The sequence below is a fragment of the Papio anubis genome, chromosome 4, assembly GCF_008728515.1.
Source record: "Papio anubis isolate 15944 chromosome 4, Panubis1.0, whole genome shotgun sequence".
NCBI lineage: Eukaryota > Metazoa > Chordata > Mammalia > Primates > Cercopithecidae > Papio > Papio anubis.
In genome coordinates, this window is record NC_044979.1 from 126190275 (window position 1) to 126199669 (window position 9395).

Below are 9395 nucleotides of genomic sequence, written 5' to 3' on the forward strand. Positions count from 1 at the left end.
AGTCCCAGCGCTTTGGGAGGTGGAAGTGGGCGGATCATTTGAGGTCAGGAGTTCAAGACCAGCCTAACCAACATGGTGAAACCCTGTCTCTATTAAAAATACAAAAATTAGCCAGATGTGGTGGCATACGCCTGTAGTCCCAGCTAATCAGGAGGCTGAGGCAGGAGAATCACTTGGATCCAGGAGATGGAGGTTACAGTGAGCCCAGATCACGTCACTGCACTCTAGCCTGGGCAACAGAGTGAGACTCCATCTCAAAAAAAAAAAAAAAAAAAAAAAAAAAAAAATTCAAGTTCATTGCCCATTTTTGGAATGAGGTTGTTTTCATACTATTGAATTGTTTGAGTTATTGTATATTTGGGGCTATTGTATATTTGGGGGTTATTGTATATCTGATAACCCCTTATCAGATGTACAGTTTGCAAATATTTTCTCACATTTCATAGTTTGAGTCTTTACTCTGTCGATTGTTTTTTTGGCTGTGCAGGAGCTTTTTAGTTTGAAATAATTTTATTTGTCCATTTTTGCCTATGTTGTCTATGCTTTGGAGTTTGTATCCCAAAAATCATTATTCAGACCCAAGTTAAGGAACTTATCCCTAATTATTTAAAGTAGTTGTACAGCTTTAGACCTTACAACAGTTAAGTCTTTCATCCATTTTGAGTTGAGATTTGCATATGGTTTGAGATAAGATCTAATTTTGTTTTTCTGCATGTGGTCACATTTTTTGATTTGTGTATTTGAATCATCCTTGCATTCTAAGAATAAATTCCAGTTGGCCATCTGGTATTTAATGTGTGATCTAATTCAGTTTGCTAGTATTTTGTTGAGGATTTGCTAGTTGGCTCATCACAAATATTGGCCTGTAATTTTTTTTTTTTCCTCATAGTGTCCTCTTCTGACTCTAGTATCAGAGTAATAATGTCTTCTTCAAATGCATTTAGAAGTGTATTCTCCTGGCCAGGCGAGGTGGCTCATGCCTGTAATCCCAGCACTTTGGGAGGCCGAGGCAGGCAGATCACCTCAGGTCAGGAGTTCAAGACCAGCCTGGACAACGTGGTGAAACCCTGTCTCTACTGAAAATACAAAAATTAGCCAGGCGTGGTGGTGTGCGCCTGTAATCCTAGCTACTCAGGAGGCTGAGGCAGGAGAATTGCTTGAACCTAGGAGGTGGAGGTTGTAGTGAGCCGAGATCACACCACTGCACTGCACTTCAGCCTTGGAGACAGAGCGAGACTCTGTCTCAAAAAAAAAAAAGAAGCATACTCTCCTCTTCCATTCTTTTGGGAAGACTTTTTTGTATTATTTCCATTTTATTTATCTATTTAAGACAAGATCTTGCTGTGTCACCAAGGCTGGAGTGAAGTGGCGCGACCTCAGCTCATTGCAACTTCCACCTCCCAGGCTCAAGTGATCCTCCCACCTCAGCTTCTCCAATAGCTAGGACTGCAGGTATGTAGCACCATGCCTGGCTATTTTTTTGTACTTTTAGTAGAGATGGGGTCTCACTATGTTGCCCAGGCTGGTCTCGAACTCCTGAGCTCAAGTGATCTGCCTGCCTCAGCCTCCTAAACTGCTGGGATTACAGGCATGAGCCACTGCACCTGGCCTATTATTTCCATTTTAAATGTTCTGTAGCCTTCCCCAGTAAAGTCATCTAGTACTGCCTTTTCTTTGGTAGCATCTTTTGTTACTGATTAAATCTCCTTACCTATTAGTAGTCTTTTCAGATTTTCAGTTTCTTCATGATCCAATCTTGGTAGATTGTGTGGTTATAGGAATTTATTCCTATAACCAAGGTTATCCAATTTCTTTTTTAGGTTATCAAATTTTATTGGCTTATAATTTTTCATAGTAGTCTCATGATCATTTGTGTTTCTTTGGTATCAGTGGTAATGTGTCACCTTTCATTTCTGATTTTATTTGTTTGAGTTTTCTCTCTTTTTTTCTTAGTTTTTCTAAGGGTTGTTCATTTATTTATCTTTTAAAAAAACAGACTTAGTTCATTGATTTTTTTCTATTGTTTCTCTAGTCTATATCTTATTTATTTCTGCTGTGATCTTTACTGTTTTCTTGCTTTTACTGACTTTGCATTTGGTTTGTTTTTCTTTTTCTCTTGAGGTGTGAAATTACATTCTTTGATCTATTTCTTTTTTCTTAATATAGGCATTTATTGCAATAAACTTCACTCTTAAAACTGCTTTTGCTGTATCCTGTAACTGTTGATATGTTGCTTTTTATCTTCATTTGTGTCAAGATATGTATATTTTTTAATTTTTAATTTATGTGGGTACATAGTAGGTATACATATTTATGGGGTACATTAGATATTTTGATACACGCATACAATGTGTAATAATCATATCAGGGTAAATGGGATACCTATCACTTCAAGCATTTGTCCTTTGTGTTACAAGAAATCCAATGATACTCAGTTATTTTAAAAGGTACAATTAATTATTATTGCATATGGTCACCCTGTTGTACTATCAAGTACTGGGTCTTATTTATTCTTTCTAACTATATTTTTATACCAATAAATGTCCTCACTTCTCCCCACCCCTACCACCATTCCCAGCCTCTGGTAATCATCATTTCATTCTCTATCTCCATGAGTTTAATTTTTTTTTTTGAGATGAAGTCTTGCTCTGTCACCCAGGCTGGTGTGCGGCTGTGGGATCTCAGCTCACTGCAGCATCTGCCTCCTGGGTTCAAGTGATTCTCCTGCCTCAACTTCCCAAGTGGTTGGGATCACAGGCATGCGCCACCACACGCAGCTAATTTTTGTATTTTTAGTAGAGATGGAGTTTTACAATGTTGGCCAGGCTGGTATCGAACTCCTGACCTCAGGTAATCCATCTGCCTCAGCCTCCTGAAATGCTGGGATTACAGGCGTGAGCTACTGCACCCGAATGAGTTCAATTATTTTAATTTTTAGCTCCCACAAGTAAGTGAGAACATGTGAAGTTTATCTTTCTGTCCCTGGCTGATTTCTCTTAATGTAAGGTCCTCCAGTTCCATCCATGTTGTTGCAAGTGACAGGATCTCATTCTTTTTTATGGCTGAATGGTAGTCCACTGTGTATGTGTGACATTTGTTTTCATCCAGTCATCTGTTGGTGGACAGTTAGGTTGCTTCCAAATTTTGGCTATTATGAATAGTGCTTCAATATAAAATCTTTCTGTTATTGATTTCTAATATTATACTATTGTGATAAAAAGATACATAATATGATTTCAAACTTTTAAAATTTGTTAAGAGTCATTTTGCGGCCCAATATATGATCTATGTTGGAGAATGTTCCTGTGCCCTTGAGAAGAATGTATTCTTCTACTGTTTGGCAAAATAATCTATCTATGCCTCTTCAGTCTATTGGGTCTATAGTTACTCACATCTACTGTTTCCCTACTTACTTTCTGTTTGGATGGATTATCTGGTGCTGAAAGTGGGATACAGTAGTCCCCTACTGTTCTTATATTTCTGTAAGTTTCTTCCTTAATTTCTGTTAATATTTGCTTTATATATTAGGTGCTCCAATGTTGTCATGTATTTGACGATTGTTACACCTCTTTATAAATTGATCTATTGTTATATAGTGATCTTGTCTCTTATGACAAAATTTGACCAAAAGTCTAATTGTCTGCAATGAGTATACCTGCCCTGTCCTCTTTTGCCTATAATTTGGGTGGAATATCTTTTTCTTTTTTTTTTTTTTTTGAGACAGAGTCTCGCTCTATCACCTAGGCTGGAGTACAGTGGCGCGATCTCGGCTCATTGCAACCTCCACCTCCTGGATTCAAGAGATTCTCCTGCCTCAGCCTCCTGAATAGCTAGGATTAAACGTGCCCACCACCATGCATGGCTAATTTTTTTTTTTTTTTTGTATTTTTAGTAGAGATGAGGTTTCACTGTGTTGGCCAGACTGGTCTTGAACTCCTGACTCAAGAGATTCTCCTGCCTCAGCCTCCTGAGTAGCTGGGATTAAATGTGCCCACCACCATGCATGGCTAATTTTTTTTTTTTTTTTTGTATTTTTAGTAGAGATGAGGTTTCACTGTGTTGGCCAGACTGGTCTTGAACTCCTGACCTCAAGTGATCCGTTTGCCTTGGCCTCCCAAAGTGCTGGGATTACAGGCAGGAGCCACCACGCCCAGCCATCTTTTTCTATTCGTTCACTTTTAGTCTAAGTGTGTCTTTAAGGCAAAAGTGAGTCTCTTGTAAGCCACATATTATTGAGAATTGTTTTTTTATTCATTCTGCTACTTTGTGTCTTGTGATTAGTGGGTTTAATCTATTTACTTTTAAAGTAATTTTTATAGGTAAGGACTTACTATTATCATTTTATTAATTGTTTTCTGACTGTTTTGTGGTTCCTTTGTTTCTCTCTTTCTGTCTTCCTTTGTGATTTGTTGGTGTTTTTGTAGTGGTAGGCTTTGATTTTTTTTTTTTTTTTTGAGATGGAGTTTTGCTCTTTTGCCCAGACTGGCGTGCAATGGTGCAATCTCGGCTCACTGCAGCCTCCACTTCCCTGGTTCAAGCAATTCTCCTGCTTCAGCCTCCCAAAGAGCTGAGATTACAGGCATGCGCTGCCACGCCCGGCTAATTTTTTTTTATTTTTTGAGATCGAGTCTTGTTCTATTGCCCAGGCTGGAGTGCAGTGGTGAAGTCTCAGCTCCCTGCAACCTCCACCTCCCCAGTTCAAAGTATTCTCCTGCCTCAGCCTCCTGAAGAGCTGGGATTACAGGCACCCGACATCATTCCCGGCTACTTTTTGTATTTTTAGTAGAGACGGGATTTCACCATGTTGGCCACGCTAGTCTTCAACTTCTGACCTCAGGTGATCCACCGCCCCGGCCTCCCAAAGTGCTGGGATTACAGGCATGAGCCTCTGGTCCTGGCCTCTAATTTTTTCTTTGTATTTTGTGTATCAATTACAAAAGTATGGAATTTTGAAATTGTGGCCACCATTATATAAAAACTGTGGGTGGTAATTGTTTCGGGGTGAGTTTCCGCACCAGGCCCCAACAGATCAGGCCAAACCAATGTGAAGTCAAGTTTTTATTTTATTATTATTATTATTTGGTGTTAAACAGCTTTAATCTTGGTCATCGTGGCTTCTTGGCACAGTAATAAATACTGCACATGATCAACATGTTCTGGGGAAGGGGCAAGAGCAGGGGGAATCACCTTCTTAGAAAGTACAACCCAAGTTGGAAGGGCAGGAAGGGGTGGGGAGAAAACCCTCCTGGTGCCTGTGGCAAAGTGCAGGAGCCCCCACCCCCAAACTAACCTGAGTCCAGCCCCTCTGGGGAAAAAAGGGGTGCATGAACTACCCCTATTCCACAGGTACTTTCTGTGGCCTAAGGCCTGCACCACACTCCAGCTTGCAGCCCTGGCAGGAGCTATGTTGCATTAAGTGAAAAGCTCTGAAGGTCACACACTCTAGGTTATGTACAGGGGCTCAGAGAAGGGAGACTGCCCCTGCGGCCCCCAGCTGCCTCCGGCACCAGGAGGGAGCTGCAGGGGTAGGGGATATATAAAAGAGGAGCAGGCTTCATTCCGTCCTAAACTGGAAAGGATGAAATGGCTTTACCCGGGAGGAGATAACCATCCTATGCTACCCCCACATACTGTCTGTGTCCTCAGAGGGTACTATGAGTCCTGGGATCTTCTCCGGGGTCCCCCACCTACCTGTGGGGGAGTCCCCTTTCAGCCAGGCTGTCCAGGCTGTCTGGGGCAGAAGCAGTGGTGGGGCGGCCTGGGCGGAGCCAGAATCCAAGCTGGGTGAGGTGGGGTCAGGACCCCCGTGGGGCTGGGAGTCTGGGTAGAGGCAGCTATGGTGCCAGTCGGGGGAGGTCCGGGGGGGTAGCCTCAGCCCTGGGGGCTTCTCCGTGGGAGTGGCCACTGCATGATCTTCTGGGCACCTCACGGATCTTCAACTGCAGGTGAAACGGATGCTGGTGGTGGGTGCGGGGCCGCTAGGAGCCACTGCCTGGGTCCCAGAGGCTGGTGCTGGGGCAGGTGTAGCCTGAAGCTGCTGGGGCCGCGTGGGCAGGATGTTCTGCACACAAACCTTGGAGGGAAAGATGTATGCATAGCAGGCCTGGAGGGTGGCTGTGGCCTAGGGGATGGGAAGAAGCTGTGGTCCTGGAAGAGCTGCATGACCAGGGCCCGCACTGGTCCAGCGCCTGCAGTGAGGAGGACCGCACCTTCTCAGACTCCGGCTCCCTGAGCCAGTCCTTGGTTTCTCTACCTGTACGGTTTCTCTACCCAAGGGGTGAGGGCCGTAGGGGGCCCATTCTGCTGCCCTGACCATACTCCTGGGCCTTGAACGTTCCTGGGCCCAGTGAGAAGGAGGTGGCTGCCGAGTTGAGGAGGAAGCATCCGAGTACATGGAGGAGGAGGACAGGGTGGGACCATAGCCTTTGCCAAGGATGCAGGTGGATCGGGGGACCTGGGGGCTCAGGGTCCAGCAAGGGGTGGCAGGGGATAAAGGAGGAACAGATGACAGGTGCAAACACCTTTCCACCAAAGCCCTTGTTGCTCTCTGGGTCCTCCCCAGAGCTGTATGCACTCTCACTGTCAGTCACCTGCTCCTTGTACTTGAGATCAATGTCAGTGGTGCTGAAGCCATCGTCAGCAATGACATCATCACCCCTTCCTCCTCACGGATGACCATGTGCTCCTTGTCACTTGCTGTGTCCTCACTGGCCACATGCTGGGAATGAGAAGCTCAGGTGGGCAGCAGCGGGGCTGCCCACTGGCCACCAAGGCACCTCCCTCACCAGGGGCTGCCAAGGGGCCTGGAGCTCCATACTGGGTAGAAGGCTTTGGGCCAGAGTCCGATGCAGCGCCAGACACCACCTGCATCAGTTCCTGTAGTGCCTGATGGTCACTTCCCCGCCGTCCAGGCTGCGTACCCCACTGTGGGAGAAGGCTTGAGGCCTAGCTGAGCCAGGTTCCCTGTGTGCAGCCGTTCTGCCCCATAGAAGCTGCTCCTTGGTATCCCAGCTCAGGAATGTCTGGGATACAACTGCCAGAGGACACCCCAGGGGCAGTGGCAATGCCCGTCTCTGACATGCTCCACTCCTGCAAGCCCTTGTACCCTCCTGCTAGCCCCTGGCTTGTGGGCTTGGCCTCCGAGCTGGACTTCGTTCGGTCCTTGTTGCAAGTGGGCCACCTTCACCTGGGAGGTCAGGTCATGGTACTTCTGCATCTCATTGGGCCCCAGGGTGTTCCACCACTCACCCAGGATCTGGCTGATGGTCCAGTTGTCCTGGTTGGGGTGACACTGGTGGGCCCCACCAGGGCCTGGTGCCACTTGCTGAAGATCATGACTGCCACTCATGGGCCACTGGATGTGGTCCTTGTCCCATTTGTTGGGGCTGCATCCATCCTTCTCAGATGAGTCCTGTTCCTTGGGCAGGGCACTGAGGGACTGGGCCTGACACCTCTGGGTGGTAGAGGCAACTGGGTGTCAGAAGACATGACAGAGAAGAAAGCATCATCATGGTCAGTCTCTGTCTCACTGTCTAGCAGGGGCTCCCCTGAGGGGCCCAGGGCTCCTCGTCTGTGGTGGGAGGTGGGCCCTTTCCAGGTTCCACCACCCACAAAGTGTATGGCGGTCCAAGCCCTGGGCTTTCAGGGCAGGTGGCTCTAGGGGGCCGCCCAGGGTCAGCACTCTCTGTCCCACCTGGTGGATGCTCATGAGCAACAGCTGCCAACTTGGCAGATTCTTTTGTCTGGTTGGAGGTCACTGAGTGGCTGGCAGGTGGTGGGCCTCATATGACTGCAGGGAGGGGTCAGGAAGGGGACAGAGTACCAGGGGAACACAGCCACAGAGCGAGGTTCCACGTTCCTCTACACAAATGAGCCAAGGCCACGGGAGGCCTTGCTGGATGCAAGCATCAGGGGCCTGTGGGCTGAGTGCATGGTCTGGGCAGGGGGTTCCTGGCAGGGGCTCACACCTCCTCAGCCCCCTCCTCAGCCAAGGTGGCTTGGGCCCAGAGAAGGGGGGTGGGAGGAGAGTAGGAGGCCAGGCCTCAAGTTTTTTTTTTTTTTTTTTTTTTTGAGATGCAGTTTGGCTCCTGTCACCCAGGCTGGAGTGCAGTGGCACAATCTCAGCGGCCACCACCACACCTGGCTAATTTTTTGTATTTTTAGTAGTGATGGGGTTTTGCCATGTTGGCCAGGCTGGTCTTGACCTCCTGACCTCAGGTGATCCACCTACCTCGGCCTCCCAAAATGGGATTACAGGCATGAACCACTGCGTACAACTTCATTCTTTGATTTTTACTTGAAAAACTCCCTTAAGCATTTTTTTAAGGTAGACCTAGTGGTCCTGAATTCCCTCAGCTTTGTTTGTCGAGGAAACATGTTATTTCTTCTTTCTTTCTGAAGGATAGCTTTGTCAGACATAGTATTAGTTGCTGGCAGTTTTCTTCTTTCAGCACTTTGAATGTATTATTTGATTCTCTCTTGACCTGCAAAGTTTCTTCTGAGAAATCTGCTGATAGTCTAATGAAGATTCTCTTGTCTGTGTCATGCCACTTTTCTCTTGCCTCTTCAACATTTTAAAAAATCTTTGACTTTTGACTATTTGATTATATTGTGACTTTGTGAGTATCTATTTGGTTTGAACCTCTTTAGGAATCTTTAGGCTTCATGTATTTGGTTGTCTAAATCTTTCCCATGATTTAGGCAGTTTTTAGCCATTCTTTCTTTAAATAAGCTTTCTTTTCCTTTCTCTACTTTCTTTGTCAAACTCCCATAACCTGACAGTGGTTTGCCTAATCGTGTCTCATTGGCTTTCTTTTCTCTCTCTCTCTCTCTCTCTCTCTGTCTCTTTTTTGAGATGGAGTCTCTCTCTGCTGCCCAGGCTGGAGTGTATTGGTATAGTCTTGGCTCACTGCAACCTCTGCCTCCTGGGTTCAAGTGATTCTCCTGCCTCAGCCTCCCAAGTAGCTGGGACTACAGGTGTGTGCCACCACACCCAGCTACTTTTTGTATTTTTAATAGAGATGGGGTTTCACTACGTTGGCCAGCTGGTCTTGAACTCCTGACCTTGTGATCTGCCTGCCTTGGCCTACCAAAGTGCTGGGATTACAGGCGTGAGCCACCACGCCCGGTCTTCTTTTCTCTTTTTTATTATTTTATTTTTGTCCTCTGGTTGGATAATTTCAGAAGATCTATATTCAATTTTACAGATGCTCTTTACTGTTGAAGTTTACTATTGTGTTATATTGCCCAGTCTGGTCTTGAACTCCTGGGCTCAAGCGATCCTTCTGCCTTGGCCTCCCAAAGTGCTGAGATTACAAGCATAAGCGACTGCATTCAGTCAGTCCCAGCACTTTGGGAAGCTGAGGTGGGAGGATCACCTGAGCTCAGGAGTTAGA

General features: G+C 46.1%; 1 pseudogene; it reads right to left on the minus strand.

Annotated features, from left to right (window-relative positions):
• Positions 1-4859: 4859 nt before the first annotated feature.
• LOC116274538 lies at positions 4860-8050 on the minus strand (annotated as a pseudogene).
• Between the last annotated feature and the right edge of the window lie 1345 nt (positions 8051-9395).